A 20,196-nucleotide genomic window follows, 5' to 3' on the forward strand; every position below is an offset into this window, starting at 1 on the left:
TTTTATAGGAGGGGTTCAAGCACAGACCAGAACTTTTTAAGCTGTGTACACACCATGGATTTAACGCACATTTAACGCACATGGCTTCTCCAAAGCATCCTGGGAGCTGTAGTTTGTTAAGGGTGCTGAAAATTGTAGCTCTCAGGTTTGTGAACTACAGTTCTCAGGATTCTTTGGGGTGAGCTATGTACTTTAAATGTACTTTAAATGTATGGTGTGAACACAGGCTAGGTTTGCACAGTTTATTGTTATTATTTCTTAGTACATTTATATCCATCCTTTTATCTAAGGAGCACAAAATGATATATATATATACACACTTCTCCTTTCTCTTTTATCCTCATGACAATCCCATAAGGTAGGTTAGGCTGAAAAGTAGCCCCAGTGGGCTTCATACTGGGAGCCAGTATGGTGTAGTGGTTAAGAGTGATAGTCTCATAATCTGGGGAACCGGGTTCGCGTCTCCGCTCCTCCACATGCAGCTGCTGGGTGACCTTGGGCTAGTCACACTTCTCTGAAGTCTCTCAGCCCCACTCACCTCACAGAGTGTTTGTTGTGGGGGAGGAAGGGAAAGGAGAATGTTAGCCACTTTGAGACTCCTTCGGGTAGTGATAAAGCAGGATATCAAATCCAAACTCTTCTTCTTCTTCATGGCTGAGTGCAGATTTGAACCCTTGTCTCCTAGGTCCTAGTCCTGCATTCTAACCACTTCAGTGTAGAAAGCATTCCCTATTTGGAAAGTTTGAAAAACACTGATCTAGACCAAGAAAAAACAACCCTTAACAACTCTCCAGTCTGTTTTTAATGTTTTCTAACAGCTCCCTCAAAGCCTTGTCTATATAAATGTTGAATTATATGGTTCTTTGACTCTTTACTAGAAATTGCTCAGTATGACCTTCTTTATATAATCTTTTTCATTTCCGTCCCCCCAATATTCTGCCGTATCTCATAGAGGAATATCTATAACTGTCAAGAAGCACAACTCCCCCCCCCCCCCATCAAGAGACAGCTGTGTCGCTCACGCTTAATAAAGTTGTCCTCTCTCCAGCTATGGGGCAGTAATCTGAAAGAAAAATGTTACCAAAAAATGAGGTTGGTTGGATGGAAATCTTCAGCATCGGTTTTCTTAAGACACACACATACACACAGCATGTTGGAGATGAGATGGAACACAGAGAGAAGATAGTTTATCAACTTGTTATATTTCTGATTTCACCTTCTGCCCTCGTTCCTGATGGAATTCCAGCTGGGTCAGTATAAAAGGTTTCCAGCTGAACTCGCAGTGTGTCTCTGTTTACAAGATCACACCGTTCTTACTTGGCTTAATTCATCTGGAAGAAGTACCACCCTGTTTACCGTCCTCCTAAGAAACAATTAGGGTTTTCAGCCACAGTCTAAGTCAGAGGCAGTCAGAAGATAGATTACCGTATTTTTCGCTCTATAAGACGCACCAGACCACAAGACGCACCTAGTTTTTGGAGGAGGAAAACAAGAAAAAAAATATTCTGAATCTCAGAAGCCAGAACACCAAGAGGGATCGCTGCACAGTGAAAACAGCAATCCCTCTTGCTGTTCTGGCTTCTGTGATAGCTGCACAGCCTGCATTCGCTCCATAAGACGCACACACATTTCCCCTTACTTTTTAGGAGGGAAAAAGTGAGTCTTATAGAGCAAAAAATACGGTAGGTAGGATCTGCTGATCTGCAAATAGCTCTCTGGGCTATTTGCACCAAAGTTTTCTGATTCCCAGTCATTTCCCAGCAGCAAGTTAAGGCCATTTCTGCTCTGTAGATTTAAAGTCCTCTTGTACTACTTAAATAGTTGTAGGTGGTCCCAAAGAGTTCTGGGAGCTGTAGTTTGTTAAGGGTGCTGAGAGATGCTAAGAGAGACCCCCTATTCCCCTCACAGAGCTGTAATTCCCAGAGTTTCCTGGGAAGAGGGGTTGGTTGTTAAATCTCAGGATTGTAGCTCTGGGAGGAGAACGGGGGGTCTCCTCACAACTTGCAGCTCCCTTAACTAACTACAGTTCCCATGATTCTTTGGGGGAAACCATGACAGTTTAAAGTGGAACAATAGTGCATTACAAGTATGGTACAGATGTAGCCTAAAATAGTAAAAATAGGTTATCTTCAAGCCCTTATTTGTGTGGCCAGTGGGCCACTGGATTTCTACTAGTGAGCTTCAGAAGAACTGGGGAAACCAATACTGATGATTTGAACCCAGGTCTCTGCAGTCTAAAATTCCACCCCCTACAGAGATAAAAGCATTCCATGCCCAGCGCAGTGAGCAAACACGTACATTTTTTACCTCTTGGCATTTTGGCCAGGCGTGAGCCCCATTCTCACTTTCCCCTTAGCGTGTAGAAGGATCAATCAAAATAGAATTACAAGGACAGAACAGGAAAATATTTGCTCAGCCTAATGGATACGCTGATCCATGGGGAGGGGACATTTTCGGTTTTATAGGGCTGATGCCATCGGGATGCTATATTTAGGACCTTACACTTTAGCAGAAAGAAACACAACAACCCCTGCCCAAGTGCGAAACTTTCCTCAGAAATATTTAGTCACGCTTTTGGTTTCAAAATACTGTATTTACCCGAATGTAATGTGATCCTTTTTTGGCCAAATTACGTCACGGAAATTAGGATGTGCATTAGATTTGATGGCACATTTGCATTCGGCAGCAAATACCTCTTCCTTTGTTTTTGGTTTTAAGGTTTTGAAAATTGAGGTGTGCATTAGATTCAATGGTGCATTAGATTCGTGTAAATGTGACACTATGTGCAGAAGGCTTCTAAACTTATTTTAGTTGTTGTTTATTTATTTAAACCTCCACCCACTCTCCTCTTTATCCAGAAAGGCTCCAGAGTGAACCTTATATAATATCTGTAACAAATCTGACAGTCCCTGCAAGGCTAGGAGGAGTGGCGGTGGTTCAGGCTCCTGGCCTTAACTTCCTCCTAGCTGGATAACAGTCTGTTTCCCAGAAGCCTTTGTGGGGGCTTTATCCCCCATTGTCAACATGTATTTAAAGTAGCTACCCAGATCCATCGAGTTGTGGAGAAGTTTTGGATGTTTCTCTGTGAGATGGTGGGCGGGGAGTTATCACATTGTTCACTTTTTGAAAATGCCAAGGACTGACTCTCACGGAGAATGGAGCTGTGGGGATTAAAGCCTTTTCAGGCAGAAGCAAAAACTCAGCATTATGATCATTTCTCCCACCAACAAGGCAGAAGAATTGCTTAGCCCAATCCACAGGGGTATTAGGAGGACTAATGGGATGAAACTAAAGAAGAAGCATTTCGGCTTATAGCCTTGTGAAATTCGTGGCGGGGAGAAGAATTAGGCTGCCAAATAGCCTCCTCGGGAGAACAAGACTTTATCTCTCCTGGGACCTTTAAAATTAAGGAGGACACAATAGTCACAAATATTCTGAGGAGAACCTTTAGCTAAGTTATACAGGGCTGGGTACGTGTGGAGGACTTAATATGTGGGTGGGCAAAACTTCTAGGCATTTCCCATTTTGGGCTTGGCCGCCGGGATGTCTTTTAAGAAGGGAAGAATGATCGTGCTGTCAAATTATTGAAATTATTTTAGCCGATTAAACTGTCAGGCTTTTAACTTGACTAAAGCAATTAAATTATTTTGCATGCTAGGCTCCTCAATACAGGTGCTTTTTTTCAAAGTTTCTCTGGCAAGGTTACTGCTTTCCTTGATACACAAAAGGATTCCCCCCAAAAAAACTCTTACTGCAAGGCCCCACCTAAGTGAGATATACAGTATATGGAATATTGGCTGCTCTTTTTTTCTGTTGGCTTGGTTCCCCCACTCCAGTTTAATATATAAGTACTTTCAAAAACAATAATAGTCCTGGAATCAGTTTTGAGGAAGGGAAATATATAAATGTTTGTAAATAAATACATGGTAGCTAGTAGCCATCAGCTGCCAAAAGCGATTGTCTGAGTAGGGATGACCAATATAGCATCATTTCTGGACTACAAATCTCATCCTCCCTGACCATTAGCCATTGATGTCTGGGGCTGATGGGAGTCGTAGTCCAAAATATTTTAAGAGCACCATGTTATCTACTCCTGAATTAGAGAAGAAAGTTCCCTCTTTACAGCACAATAGCAAGCCTGTTGCAGTGCTCTCATTCTTGCTGATCAGGAGTAGAAACTGAAATAAAAACAATAGGCCAACAACCTGTAAGAAATAAACCTCCACAACTCACAAAATCAGAAGATAAGAAAATAGCTGCACATGATCAATTGGGCAAGTATGGTTTGACAAAGTCAGGTTGTGCTGTGCAATTTTATTTAAGCAGCAGGCCTGGCATATGTCATGCAACCAACTCTGCCATTTGCTGGTTTGACTCTGAGGTCACAATCTCATAGCTCAAGCCCACTTATGACCTACAATTGGCCTAGCAAGGATGACTTCAGGAGGAGCCATGGGGATTGCAGGACCTGCAGAGCTTCATTTCCCCTGCCCTTGAACTACCTTTAAGACCTAGATGGAAACCTGGAGAAGCTTTGAGCTTGTTGGGATGGAGTCAGGGCGACAGTCCCGAGAACACCCTTCAGAGTCTCCATCTGGTAAGACAGTCTTGACTGGCCCCACTCAAAGCATCTCAGCCTGCCTCCTCTCCACCATGACTTCTGCCGTTTGCACCCAATATGCCCTGGATTTGGGGAGATTGTGCCATGACCTGAAGAACACTCAGGAGGACATGAAGAACTTCCAGGACAAAGTCACGGGCACCTTGGTGAAGCTGGAGGGCATCCTTGGTTACTTGACAGAACTGGTGGCCAGGCTTGAAACCAGAATCCACAGTGTGGAGCAGAGGTTGAGGGTAGAAGAGGACAAAGGCACAGCACGGAGCAAAGTCCTGTCATTCCTGCTGCCCAGGGAGAATGATCTACGCAAAAGATGTGTTATAATGGAAAACATGTTTTTCAAGAAGTGGAGCTGGCTGGAGGAAATGGTCCAGAAATGGACCAAAGATTGGAGAAGCCCAGCACAGTTGCAATTTGCAATCCGTGAGAGAGGAAACAGAAGCCTTGCCCTCGAACTTGGGTCAGAGGACCAAACGTCAACAGGGAGTTATGAAGGACTGGGATGGGAATGAAACAAAATGAGGATAACTAATCATAATAACACATAGACACTGTGCATCCTAATGCTCCATGCTTTCTAGCACACCTGAGTATTCATGTGAACTTTGGAGGTAATAAACTAATTATTTGTTCCCTAGTTTATTTATTGTTTTAATGGTGCAAAGAGAAAGATTCTAGTTCAGGGGGTCAGCAACCTTTTCCAGCTGTGGGCCAATCCACCATCCCTCAGACCATGTGGTGGGCCGGACTATATTTTGCGGGGAAAAGAACGAATTACTATGCCCCACAAATAACCCAGAAATGCATTTTAAATAAAAACACACATTCTACTCATGTAAAAACATGCTGATTCCCGGACTGTCCATGGGCTGGATTGAGAAGGCAATTGTGCCGCATCTGGCCCATGGGCCTTAGGTTGCCTACCCCTGTTCTAGTTGATGCAAGAAATACAGTAGGTTGTTTATTTCAAGCATATATATGCTGCTATTGGGAAAGGTATCCTCTCTTCTTGGGAGCAGGATGAATGAAATGCTATTTAAGAAACATTAATACAGTGTAAAATTGCAACATACTAAACATTCTGAAAAGCCTGGATGAATAAAATTACTCAGCTGGTGCCAAGGAGATAACAGAGATGGCACCAGGCAAGCTTCCTTGGGGAGAGACTTGCAGGGGCAGAATGCCCCAGAAAAAAAGACCCTATTCCATCTCACACTTGTTAAATACAATCAGTGTTAGTCTTTATCCTGCCAATTCCCAGCCAATACAATAGCGTTAATGGGTCCTCTAATCAGGGTTCAAAATTGCTCATTAGGAACTGAGACCTAGAGAAAAGCATGGTCAAACCCATGCCAACACATTTAAAGCTCGTTTCTTCTCCCAAGGGAAACTTTAGTCTAGGGAGGCTGGAAATAGTAGCTCTGTGGGCAATAGACTGCAGTTCCTGGGATTCTTTGGCAGAAGATATGTGCTTTATATGTTTGTGTGGATGTGAACCATGATAAAAGACTACAGGCTCAAGTCTGTAACTGAAACATATAGATTGGTTTATTTTTTATTAATGTAGCAAAGCATCTATACTACTTGATTGCAATAAAATCTCTACGTTTACAAGGAATTGGTTATAATTCTTCATTATCATTATCTTCATATGGAAGCTAATGTTATTTTGAATTTGGGAGAACACAAAGTGGTTTAAATCAATGTAATATATAGCAACACAGTTACAGATAGGTAGCCGTGTTGGTCTGCCATAGTCAAAACAAAATAAAAAAATTCCTTCCAGTAGCACCTTAAAGACCAACTAAGTTAGTTCTTGGTATGAGCTTTCGTGTGCATACCCCTCCCCACCTTCTCACTATATAGAAGGGTCTGGTGACTTCTGTTTCAGTGTATCTGAAGAAGTGTGCATGCACACGAAAGCTCATACCAAGAACTAACTTAGTTGGTCTTTAAGGTGCTACTGGAAGGATTTTTTTTATTTTGTTTTGAATATAGCAACACAGTATCTTTGGAAAACGTAGTTTCAGAATGGCGTTAAGAATAGCTTTAGAACTGCATAGACAAAGGAATCACACTGTGTGTTTTTCCTGTTCTAGTTGACCATTTGGCCTCCTCCAGTGTAGTTGTAAAAGAGAATTCCTAAGTTTTGTAGCATCTCAGTATTTGGGAATGAAGTTCATAGCTACCTATCTGTGACTGTGGGCCAGGATCTTGTAGCCTTCAGCTGGGTGAAAGCAGGCCAAGCAGAATTGTATAGACAGCAGGTAGAAAGAGATCAAAGGATTATTTGAACACATCTTATATTGACCAGCAAATTGGGCCAGGAGGGCAGAATTTCCCATCTTTACGTCAATTTTATTATTTATGTAGGGGAACCCTGTAAGATATTGACTGGCATAACTCATCTGGGGCCCCTGCTTTTCCAGCACACCCTTTACAAACATTCCAAAAGCATTTATAATTCTACTGCCATTGTGATGTTGTTCTTCTTATCCCATCCCATAGCATTGCTTTCAAAAGACAAATGGCTCTCTATTTTTGCTGCTGGGACGCAGGTGGCGCTGTGGGTTAAAGCCTCAGCGCCTAGGGCTTGCCGATCGAAAGGTCAGCGGTTCGAATCCCTGCGGCGGGGTGCGCTCCCGCTGCTCGGTCCCAGCGCCTGCCAACCTAGCAGTTCGAAAGCACCTCTGGGTGCAAGTAGATAAATAGGGACCGCTTACCGGCGGGAAGGTAAACAGCGTTTCCGTGTGCGGCTCTGGCTCTGGCCAGAGCAGCGATGTCACGCTGGCCACGTGACCCGGAAGTGTCTCCGGACAGCGCTGGCCCCTGGCCTCTTAAGTGAGATGGGCGCACAACCCCAGAGTCTGTCAAGACTGGCCCGTACGGGCAGGGGTACCTTTACCTTTACCTTTATGATGTTATCTTTGAATCTTATCACTGTCCAAAATGCCAAGGTCTCACATGACTATTTCTGAGAGTCGGCAGAAAGTTCCAAGCAACTTACATAAAAGTGGCATGGAACTGTATTTTTTTTTCTTCCATTTTGGCCGAATCATGGCAGCTCTACTGTTTGCTAAAATTTGCTGTAGTTGATGGATCTGCAGGCTTAGGTGGGTCCAGGTTGGCAGCACCTTGCCTTTCTGTTGATAGCACAGGGAGCTACAGAATCGCCCTGTAGGAAGCTCTCGTTACCTGGGCAAGTTACGCTTATTTATTGAATTTATATCCCGCCCTTCCTCTCGAAGGAGCCCAGGATGGCAGACAGAAGCACACTTTAAAAATGAAAACAAAGCAAAAACATTATAAAACAGTCAAAACAGTCTAAAAACATTTACAGTTAATACCATCTAAAAGCAGTTAGAAACATACTTCCATCCAGTGATCTTGGGGTTGCTAGGAACAACCTAGCAACCAAATGCCTAGGTAAACGGGAATGTTTTCCAATTCCCCCTGAAAGTTAAGATGGAGACTGGCACACCTCACTAAGGAGGGCATTCCAGAACTGAGGAACCAACACTGAAAAGGCCCTGTTATGGGTCAGTGCCATCCAGGCACCAACAAGGCCTTACCTGTCAATTGTAGTATCGGAGATGGTTGGTATTGAGGAAGGCTCTCTTTTAAGTACTTGGGTCCCAAGTTCAAGTGGTCCTTGAGATCTCCCGGCCCTAAGCCTTATTAGGCTGCAGTCCTACACCTTTCTACAGTAGATGTAGCAAGATTGTCAACTTGCATCTTTCTAGATATAGCACGATTGCCAACTTCTTTTCACAAGCTCTACTGTTGCTTAAGCAGCAGGCTGATATGCAAAATAAAAGTTGATGGACGCTGCTTTATTTTGAGGAGTACATCTTCTTCATTACACTGAGACTTAGTTCTAAGCATACATGCAGAACTTCAAGATGGAAGCATTCCCCACCATTGATCTAACCATGGCATGAATAGCTTCACTTGTTTAATTTCTGCATTCCAGGCTGTGTTTAATGGTACAGGAGTACCTGCCTTCTGCCCCACCAGGCCCACTAGGGACCAGCCACTACTGAATGCCTTGGAATGATACACTGCCAGGTGTTCAGGGGCACTGTGGGTAATCAAAAATGGTGGCTGGAGGGCAACCAGTGTAGGAGAGAAACCACCTTGCAGAGACCTCCTCAGATCTGGACCTGCCTCTTCTAGCATCTGCTTGCACCTCCTCCAGAGAGAGGCCTGCCTTGCTCTTTGAGAACCACTTTGCCAATGAATCTGGGTTCTTTCCCCATCACTTTCCACGCCAGCTCCTTACCTGATGCTGATGCTACTCTGCCTGACAGCCAGTTTGAGACAAAACAGAACCGCCGCAAAAGAGATCCAGCCGGCTAATCGTACATGGCAGATAAATAATTAACCATCCATCTCGGCTTAATACCAGAACAAACCAAACAACACACAAACAACAGAAAAGTCAACATATTTAGGAGCGGGTGCCCGCCCGCTGCTGAAGGCCCCATAGCCCTGCCTAAGATTTAAAATTTACAAAATGCTAGTTCGCTAAATAATCAGACGGCTTTGGTTGTGTCTCAGAAATGGCCACCTGCGGCTAATGCTCCAATTTTAAATGCATCCCCGAGTCAATCTTTGTAAATTCCACATTAAAAATTGATCTGCCTGAGAGGAGCCTTAATATGGTATGTTTAGCATACACACATTACATTCAGAGAGAAGCCGCCGAGCCAGGAAATTTAAGAGCACATGCGATTAGAAAGAAGAGTAGTTGGGCTGTTCATCTGTAGTGAGCGGAAATTGAGTCAAGGTGATCCTGGAAGGGAGCTTTCTAAATTATGGTGGCACTTTTCAGACAAATACGGCTGTGCACAAATAAATTTGCATAGAAGTGTGGGCATCCAGACAGTTCCACCCAAGTCACGATGTGTAACAGCAACAACTGGAGGAAATAAAGACCTAACATCATACATGGAACTTGAAGCTTTATTAATTACCTAATGAAACAACATGAATAGAAATCATCAAGATTGCAGCTGCTCTATAAAGAGTTATAATTTTATCTTGAATGTAACTGAAACTATTAAGATTTTGGAATGCTGACAAAGAAAAAACTTAGGAAGCCTTCAAACCTAGCATGTGGGGCGCACTTTAATTAAAATGTATAATTTGGTATTTGAATAATTTGTATCAATGTATTAATTGGATATGAAATGCCATTGTTATAATGGGACCATTATTGGAATAATATTGGAAAACTAATAATCATTTATTTTTTAAAAATAGGAAGTGTGGGCAACTGGTCTAGCAAATCTCGTCTCTGCCCCCTGTTTTGCCGGCTCCAGTTGACTGTAGTAGTAGTCATCAGTTCTGAGAACTCCCTTCCTTTGTAACTTGGTTCATAGTACAGACTCAAATGGAACCTCTGTGCGGTAGGAAGTCTGTGAGTAGGTATGAGTTCCAAGTGCTGGTACAGTTCCCTGCAGGCGGATCTCCATTCAGCCTTTTTGTCTGAAACCTGGAGTTCTGTTCAGGTATTCTGGTATTATCTTGCTAGGTAGAATTGATGGTCTGACTTGGCTTTAAAGTAGCTTGTGTTTCTGTTTTTTTATTTTTATTAAATTTTTATTAAGATTTTAAAGGTTACAAAAAGAAAAAGAAAAGAGGACAATCAAAGAAGAAAAAGAAAAAACAATAAAGGTAAGGTAAAGGTACCCCTGCCCATACGGGCCAGTCTTGACAGACTCTGGGGTTGTGCGCCCATCTCACTTAAGAGGCCAGGGGCCAGCGCTGTCCGGAGACACTTCCGGGTCACGTGGCCAGCGTGACATCGCTGCTCTGGCGAGCCAGAGCCGCACACGGAAACGCCGTTTACCTTCCCGCTGGTAAGCGGTCCCTATTTATCTACTTGCACCCGGAGGTGCTTTCGAACTGCTAGGTTGGCAGGCGCTGGGACCGAGCAGCGGGAGCGCACCCCACTGCAGGGATTCTCAAAAAACAGAAATAAAAAGAAATTAAAAAAAAAACAAGTCAAACCTTTAACTCACTTATTTACATTCACTTATTTCCTTGACTTCCTCACGCCTCCCATTTTTGTATTCTAATTCAATTAAATATTCCAGAAAATTCTTCCAAAGTAAAGTAAAGTAGCTTATGTTTCTGTGAAAGAGTTGGTCAGAATTTGTAGAGGATCCTTAGCTCACTATCTGCTTTCAGTCCCTGAGATCTATGGGTGAAGGGCGGTATACAAATTTAATAAATAAATATATCCAGTAAAAGGGATCTGGTGGCTGGTGATGGGGCAAGCCCAGTGCTATAGTGGAGGGGGGCTGGGGCTGTCTTTTTTCTTTTCTTTTCCAGAGCAGGAAGTGATGATGTTCTAGTCACAGTTCCAGGGTAATTGATGGCTTATTCTGGCTTTGGCAAGTGAATGAGGTGATAATGAGGCTTTCATCTTTGTTTGTGATAGATTAGCATAGAGAGGAAGCCAGAGTCCTGGAAATGATAATAAAAGTGGTGACTGAATACTCTCCTTTTCTTTGATGGGGATCTTAGTTCACACTAGCAGTTTTAACAGTTCCTTGCAAGATTATTTGCTCTACTACTTAAAACTTTAAAAGTTTGCGTTTCGGGTGGTTAAAGGTCGTTTTGTTTAAAGCTCAGTGTGTTTTCCATCTGGAAGTAAGCACTATGAAGTTCAGTTGTAGTTCTACTGTGTATTGCTGCTCTTTGATGGGCTGGATCATGTGTGGCCATGACCACTGTTAGGATGAACAGTCTTCAAAATTGATCATTATTCAACTTCAAAGGCCTCTGCCTATCTGATACCCTGGAAGGCTGCTGCCAGTCAGAGTAGACATTACTGAGCTAGATGGGCTTACAGTTCGGCACAGTCATTTCTAAGCCATTTTTATAGTGCTGCTCAGTTCAAGATTTCCAGGTAATGGGTGTGCCCTATGCTTCAACTATAGTATGTTGTTAACATGTAGAATGGGTCCAGTTCAGATCTTCCTATCTTGGTCTGATAAACTGTGGTTTGTCAGGTGGGAAATGTGCCCACACAGTCCCTTTTCTCATATGCTGCTGATAATGCCAAGGCCATGGGTTTGATCCCTGTATGGGTGCATATTCCTGCACTGCAGGGAGTTGGACTCGATGATCCACCGGGTCCCTTCCAACTCTATGATTATATGAACTACAAATGTAATGGAGACAGTGGGGATATTTCAGATCCTGACAAGACATCGTGGGTGTCTTGGGGCCTGCCTGCCTGCTTGCCTGCCTGCCTGTGGGCTGTGTGTCGCCTACCGCAGTTCTTAACAGATCCATCATTTTGTATAATTCTATTTTCCTTGTTCCGATTGATTGGTCTTGGAGTGCATTGATCGGCCTTGAGCTCCATAGTGGACTAATTTGGGTAAATGTTGATTATAAGAGGAGATGATGGCTGGCTCTGGGGGCCCTGCCAGGCCGTGCAAAACTCTGCTTGCAACCGCATGGAAGGGAAAGTCGCACGAGTGTGTGTTTTAAATTGCAAGCCCATCCGTTAACTGTCATTTGCGTAGTTCCAAATAAACCCAGAATAAATACAGCACTGACTCAGATTTGCCACAACTACTCCATTTCTTACAGGTGAGGAAATTAATCTTATTTTCCTCAGTTTAAATATAATTACGCCACTAAGCTATTCTTTCCTCTTTACTGTAATTATACAGATTAAAGGCTACTCATTTCCTGTACAAAGATACGAGCACAACATATGGCAACAATGGAGCTTTTCATAAATTATATGTATGTTTCTCCCCAAAATATATTGAAAGCCAGGCTGAAACAAACAAACTGCCTATAATGGAGAACAGCAATCTTCCCCCACAAGAAAACAAAGCAGACGCATCTCATGACAGGTGTAATTTTGACAGAAACCTGCTTCATGAATATGGAATGGCAATTAGATGTTTTATTTAAAACTCGGATGCCCTTAGGGGGAAATCCAAGCCCCCCACTTCATTTATTTCCCTAAACAGAACCTGGTTTAGCATGACAACATATTTGAATGATTTTCTGCTCTTCTTTCGCACAGAAAAGAATTGAGGGTATCTGCACCACAGATGCCATTGGGTTAGACTTGGGAGCAGAGCAAAAGTCCATGAAGAAAGAATCCGCCAGGGACACACCAGGCTAAAAACAGGAAGCCACCAGTGTAGGCTGCAATAACTTGTGTGGGTGGTGTCAAGTGGGCCTCCAAACCATTCATAAGAACCCAAGCAAAGCCTTGCTAGATCAGTAGATGGAACCAGCGGCTTCAGACTCTTGTTCTTGCAGAGGCCAGCCAGACCATTGCAAGCTGGGTTCTAGTCATCATTAGGGTTGCACAAGGATTGACCCTGCACTGCATACACCTGTCTAAGGGGGCAGGTGTCTGGGGTCTCTTGCCCAGAGGGTGAGGGTGCAAAAGGTTCAGAGGAGTGCATCTGCTGAAGCTTCCACCTGGCTGTGACTTCTTAGCTGAGTTAATGTCCAGTACATAGCTGTCAACTTTTCCCTTTTCTTGTGAGGAATCCTATTCGGAATAAGGGAATTTCCCTTACAAAAAGGGAAACGTTGACAGCTATGGTCCAGTATTGGAGCCTGCCTAGAGTTAGGATTCCTTTAGGAAGCAGAGGGAAGGTCTAAAACACACACACACACACACACACACACACACACACACACACCATAAAACATGAGCACACAAGAAGAGCCTGCTGGATCAGGCCAGCAGCCCATCGAGTCCATCATCTTGTCCTCACAGTGGCCAACCAGATGCTTCTGAGAAGCCCACAAGGAGCAATTCTGCCCGCTCGTTTCCTTCAACTGCGGGAGATTTGACTAGATCCCTTCAGCTTTATGACTCTAAGAAGCCAGATCTTCCCAATTCCCCCTTTTTTGGATAACATTTTCTTCCTTAACTTAAACTGATAACCTCTTGTGTGTGTATCATTAAGGCTAACCTCTGTTTGCATTACCAGCTGGCTAAGCAAACCAGCCCTAGCTCCTTTCCCACCATGATGGACGTGTGATGGAAGCTCAGGAAGCATTTGGTGGCAAGTGTGGGCAACATCTTCCCAGGGTGATAATTTATGCACCAGCAAAGGCCATGCTTTCCAGTTGTTTGAGTGTGCAGAGTTGGGTAAAGCAACATCTCAGTTCTGTTGGACAAGTTTTTTGGGGGCAAGTACTCCTCATGCTACAAGCTGAATGGGTTTGGCAGGCTCAGAAAACAGTGCCAGTAAATAAGCTTGTGTACAGCTTTTAACAATTTTTGTTGGATCTTTACTATTTTTCTGTCAATGTCACTGAGAAGGGCAAGGGCAATGGCTTAGCACTTTTCTCATAGGTGCTCCAGCAAAACTAAGGAACCATGCTCATTGAGGCCAGTGGGGGGGGTGTGAAGCTGCCCCCCAACACCTGCATCGGTTGGGGCTTCGCAAATGCACCAGTGGGAATGCCGATAGTTCTCCCCCAACTTCATATGCTCATTCACTCTCTGCTATGTCTGCTTCTCCACTTGGGGCCTGCATCACTCTAGCTTGGCGATAAATCGGGTCCTCCCTTAAAGAGGGCATGTATTGCGGTGAGACCTGGAAAACTGACACCCTGTGTTGTGGGTCGGTACGATTGGTCAGCCACAATACCTGATTGGTAGGTCCCTCGAAGCTGGGTGCAATCTGGCCAATGGGGCACAGTCCAAACGGTTCAAGGGACCTATTTATGCCCATGCACGTAACCCAGAGCTTCCTCTTTCGGCGCATGCATTAGAAACACCCGCCCACCTCTCCCTACTTTTAGGGCTTTGCCCTTGACCTTGCTATGCCATCATGTGTCATCTGTTGTTGGGACAGGGGCATGACAGGAATTTTCCCCACTTGGCTGATTGGCTGTTGCCATTTGGGTTTCGCCTGCCGCGTAGCAAATCGTCACTACTTGTAAGGTGGCGGATAGGCTCTGGTTCAGGTGATAGGGATGGGAGAACGCTCTCGCCATCCCTATGTGAAGGGTATTCTGTTAAAGGAATCCAGGGACTCGATGGTTTGGTCAACCCCTGAGAGGGGGTTGTGCCCGTGCCTGAGTCTAGGGGGACATTTGGGTAGTGGAGTTAGCCCATTCCCGGCGTTCCGCTTATCCAGGTGTTCACCCTTGGCTGACCTATGCTGGAACCCTGGGTCAGCGCTACCTGCATGGCAGGGAGCTAGTCGAACCAGAGCCTATGCAACCACTCACTTTCTGTAATCAATAAAGTTGTGGCCTAAATTCTGCCAAAAACCAGAACCAAATTTTTGAGTCAAGTGTGAATTTATTTAGGGGGGAGGTTTCTGGGTCTGAACACGTAATCTTATGCATTTTACTCAGAAGCAAGCCCCATTGTCTTCAATGGAGCTTACTCTCATATGCGTGTATGTGGAGTTGCAGGCAAGGTGCCCTGCCAACCTTGGGGTCACCTGCTGCTTCCTCACTCTTCTTCCTGTTCTGACTTGGTCTCCTAACTCCTGGCAGTGTGTGTTCGCACACACGCACGCTTTTCAGCCAAAGATAGAATGTTTTATAAATCTGAGTGGTACAATATCGTGATTTCGTCTTGTTAAACACCCCCCAGGCTCCTGTGGGATGGTTTTTGGAAACAAGATACAGCAATCTCAGAGAGCTTATTCCTCAGCGCTTGAACGTTAAGCAAAGAGAAGTGTTCCATGCAACACTGTATATAAAGAGAGCCAGGATTAGATTTCGATTTGCTCCCTGTGAGATGGAGTGCCTTCCCAGTTTTTCTGTCTTTTAAAATCGGATTTCCCTCAGATCCCCTTGTGAGATAGCAGGATATCTAATGAAAGCACCAGAAGTGTTTGTTGTGGCAAAGTAGTGGAATGTACAGGCTGACCGCAGGACCTGGCTTCCTTCCTCCAGACCCCCCAGGTGTCCCATTTTCCTGATTTAGAGAAGCCATCCCAGTTTCTGATTTGTTCCCAGAATGTCCCGCTTTTCCTTAGGATGTTCCTGTTTTCATTGGAGAAATGTCGGAGGGTATGGAGTTACCTGACCCCTGAGCTGTCTAAAGGCAATCCTGTATAGGGAGGTTTTTTAAAAAAAATGTTTAATGTTTTCTTATGTTTTTATATATGTTCGCAGCTGCCCAGAGTGGTTGGGGCAACCTAGTAAGATGTGTGGAGTATATATACAGTGGTACCTTGGGTTACAGACGCTTCAGGTTACAGACTTCGCTAACCCAGAAATAGTACCTCAGGTTAAGAACTTTGCTTCAGAATGAGAACAGAAATCGCGTGGTGGTGGCGCAGCAGCAGCGGGAGGCCCCATTAGCTAAAGTGGTACCTCAGGTTAAGAATGGACCCCCAGACCAGGGGGTTCTTAACCTTAGGTACCAGTGTAGTAAAGTTATTATTAAGGAATGGAATGTCCCTGTTTTCATTTGAGAAATGTTGGAGGGTATGTTCCTCACCCTCGCCTTACCTTTAGACTAAGTGGCACCCACAGCAAATAGGGTATTTGGCACCTCCCTGCATTTGTTCAACCTTTCCATATCTTCTTTTTTCATTATTACATTTATTTGTTCATTTCACGACTTTGATGCATGATTTATGCCTGTCACATAAGGTGAAAAATTTGTACACATTGATATGACCGCAATCGCTCTTGTGCACACTGCAGTATGTACACAATCTTTCTTTGTTGGGGGGGAGGTCATTGAGAGTGTTTCTAGATTTGCTTATGTTGCTGGCAAGATTCAGTGGCATGCTGACAAATTCAGGTTGCCCCTATTAAAGTGGATTAGGAGTAGGGCTGGGTGATACCAGCTGTTCAACATCATGGTATATCACCAGCCAAACATCGCGGTCAGGCGATATATCGTGATGATGAAAAAATAAGCCGCAGTGTCCTGAGCCAATGGCCTGCCCCAGCTCTCACCGTAGGAGCCAAGGTGGTTTCACCTTAGTGCCTTGCGAGCTGGGACAACGCAGCTTGTTTGCATGGCTCAGCTGGGGCGGAGGAGGGCTCATAATCTCCAGCAGAGTAATCCTTGGTTCCCCACTCCACTTGTGTGGGAGCCAGTGCTGGGGGATCTTTTAACTGCTCGGCCGAGAGGAGTGCTTCCATTTTTCTGCAGTTTGTCTTCCGCCAAAGCCTGCCTTATTTGTGCTGCTGTGTGTTGTGATGAAATTACAAAATTAACTATGTGAAGAAAATTAGCCAGTGTACGCTGTCTTTATGTTATTCCACCCTGTTCATTTCAGTGCAAAGGAAACACAATGCAAATGAAGGAAAAAATGTGATCAATTACATATTGTTTGCGGACTGAAAGCAATGACAACAATGAATGCCAATCATATTCACTGGGATCAGGCATGAAATGAATGGGAGTTTTTTTAAAAAAAAATATCCAGTTTATATATTTCCCTTCCTCCCAAGGTAGCCCAGGGCAGCAGACACAGCAGTGTGAAAACATTAAAACTAATAAACTAAAAAAAAATTCTTTCAAAACATTATCGCCACCAGTGATCTCAGGGTTGCCAGGAATAGTGTACTTCAGCCATCAAGTGCCTGAGTCACCTTCAGCAATTTCTGCTCCTTTTTTCTGTTTTTCCAGGGATTTCCTGACATCTGCAGTTAATAGTGGCCTCAAGGAAGGCCTGACTGGCTATCTGAAGCCCTGAATAGGCCTCACTTGTAATCAGAATATATAGCATTGATCCGTTCTATGTCTGTTACTTTTATGCACTGTTTTATATTTTACAGTTGTGTTTACTGTTAGCTGCCTTAGGCACCATTACACAAAGAGGAATAATACTTATTTAAATAAATAAAAAGACTACAGCTAAAAATGTGAAGGTGTCCAATGTCTGCTTGCAGTCACCTGTGTCATACAACAGTGATTCCCAAATCTTTTCCCCCATGGATTTTTAATTTTATTTTTAGTTGAATCAACACGGAACATCTTAATTCTAGCCTCCCATTAATTTTGCTGCTAATGCTTTCTACTCATTTCAAGCCCCTCCTCCTCTGGTTGTTTCAGGTTCTCATAATGCAGAACAGCCACTGAGTCCGCTGTTTGTGCACCACCTGAATGGATCACCCGTGGGCCATGGGCCACCATTTGGGAACCCATCATACAGCTTCACCTGTTTGGGGTTGCAATTGCCTTGCGGATAGCTGGATAGCTCAGTTGGTTAGCGCACGGTGCTGACAACACCAAGATTGCAGGTTCAATCCCCATAAGGGAAAAGCTGCATTTTCCTGAATTACAGATGATCCTCAAGGTCCCTTCCAACTCTATGATTCTGTGAGATATCTATGAGACTCTGGGAGACCTGAGTTTGTCCTGCATAATCATATATGCGAAATGCTTCTTAGGCTGTGGTCCTCCCCATACTTTACTTGGGAGTCAAGCAATACCTATTGAACTCCTTCTTGAGCAGTGTGTCTTACAAATATAAATAAACCAGATACTGGAGGTGGGGGCAGACTACGCTCATTGTATCATGGGGGTTATTTCTTAAGTGCTGCTGCAAATTCAGCAGATGTGCGGCTTCTACAAAACTGCTTGCTTGTGTCATATGCATATTTCTTGTTGATGTGTGTGTGTGAAAGCTCCCCACCCCCCTCCAAAAACAAGAAATAAAACAACCCTTCCAACACCACTGGAAACCTTTTTTCAAAAACCTGAGCACTTCATACTTGAGTGGCTAATTTGGATAATATCCTTCGCCGGTGGAAACTTGCTCCGCTTCCCCGCCGCCTCTCCGTGTGGCGTTACTTTCACTCCGATAAATGTGCTCGCAGCTGCGTTTGGCAGGGAGAGGCATTGATCTACTGTGGCCGGTTACTTTAATCCGAGGTATTGCATTCCCCCCGTGGAGATTTCCCCCCAAGGCTGCCTCCATTACCCACTCCTGACAGCTGAATGTGACAGCTCAAATTACCTCGGCAACACGATCGAAATGGTGACTCTCTCCTTCTCTCGCCCGCCGCCCAGCCGCCAACCCCCACGTGCACCCCCGGTTTGTCTCGTTTCTAATTAAGCAGTAATGTCTCCTGTCTGGATTGCTAAATGTCCAGGGCCGGAGACAGCCCACAAGGAAACGTTAGCAACAGAAACAAGCAAAATAAGTTCCTTTTGCCTAACCTTCCCCACCACTCCTTCCTTTCTCTCTCTCTCCAGCCCAGCGATATTATTGATCGCCGGGACATACAAGTCTTGTGCAAGAGTCAAACCTGCCCCCGGGCGCTGCTTGCTGACTTCCATCCTGCGCAAGGAGGGCAACTCATCACGCACATGCGACGTGGGGCGGAGAGGAGCGAAGAAACGTGCCATTTGGCCACATTTCCCACGGGCCTTGCTGTGCACAAAATGAGCAGCTGACATTTTGACCTCACAGCCACAACAGGAAGCTGCCTTCTGCTGTGCCCTTGGCCCATCTGATTCATGTCCTGCCTACAGTAGCCTTTGCCCTCCAGGGGTTTTGGACTACAACTCCCATCAGCCCTGGCTTGCAAGGCTGCTCTCCCACCCGCCCCAGCACCATACAGGTGACATTGATGGGAGTTGAGGTTCCTGGTCTTTATTAAACTCGTGAGTGCTGTATGACGCAATTTACAAGTTGTGGCTCAAAATATCTGGAGGGCAGCAGGCTAGCGAAGGCTGGTCTACACTGACTGGCAGCCAGCTCTCCAGGGATTGAGGCATGGGTCTCTTTTCCCGGCTCTACCTGGAGACTGACCTGTGGACCTTTTGAACTGAGCTACGGTAGCTCTCTGCAAATTCTGCCAGCTCTTTCCACGGACACAAATGAAGCTGCCTGGTTCTGAACCACTTCATTGTCCCATCCAGCTTGGAAATGTCTACACAATTTCAGTGGGTCTGAGTTGGACTAGCATTGGATATAAACTTTATATGCATTTGCTCGTAAAAGAGCAGCTTATAAAAATCCGTAACGAATCTCTCAGTGTTAATCCCTAAAACAGGCTTGTACAGTTGATGACATTGGGTGGTATTCAACTAAGTCATCTTGCGAGTAAAGGTAAAGGGACCCCTGACCATTAGGTCCAGTCGTGGCCGACTCTGGGGTTGTGGCGCTCATCTCACTTTATTGGCCGAGGGAGCCGGCGTACAGCTTCCGGGTCATGTGGCCAGCATGACTAACCATGGCGAACCAGAACAGCGCACGGAAATGCCGTTTACCTTCCCGCTGGAGCGGTACCTATTTATCTACTTGCACTTTGATGTGCTTTTGAACTGCTAGGTTGACAGGAGCAGGGACCGAGCAACGGGAGCTCACCCTGTTGTGGGGATTCGAACTACTGACCTTCTGATCGGCAAGTCCTAGGCTCTGTGGTTTAACCGACAGCGCCACCCGCGTCCCTCATCTTGCAAGTAGACACATTTGAATTAATAGATCTTAAGTCATATGCATTCACTTCAATGTGTATACCTGGAGTAGAACTAGCATTGTATACCTCCCTTTAATTGTACCCCATTTTTCCTCCAAGAAGCTCAAGGCTACTGGCTACAAAAGATAAAAATCTGACTGAGCCTTGGAAATGATTGGCCACAC

General features: G+C 44.7%; 1 long non-coding RNA gene across 1 annotated transcript; it reads left to right on the forward strand.

Moving 5' to 3' along the window:
* The first annotated feature begins 1,056 nt into the window (after positions 1-1,056).
* LOC307204363 lies at positions 1,057-5,253 on the forward strand. The gene is made up of 2 exons (XR_013833639.1): positions 1,057-1,408; positions 1,670-5,253. It is a non-coding gene; the product is annotated as an uncharacterized lncRNA (long non-coding RNA).
* Positions 5,254-20,196: the final 14,943 nt, after the last annotated feature.

The sequence above is a fragment of the Podarcis cretensis genome, assembly GCF_951804945.1.
Source record: "Podarcis cretensis genome assembly, chromosome: 15".
Lineage (NCBI taxonomy): Eukaryota > Metazoa > Chordata > Lepidosauria > Squamata > Lacertidae > Podarcis > Podarcis cretensis.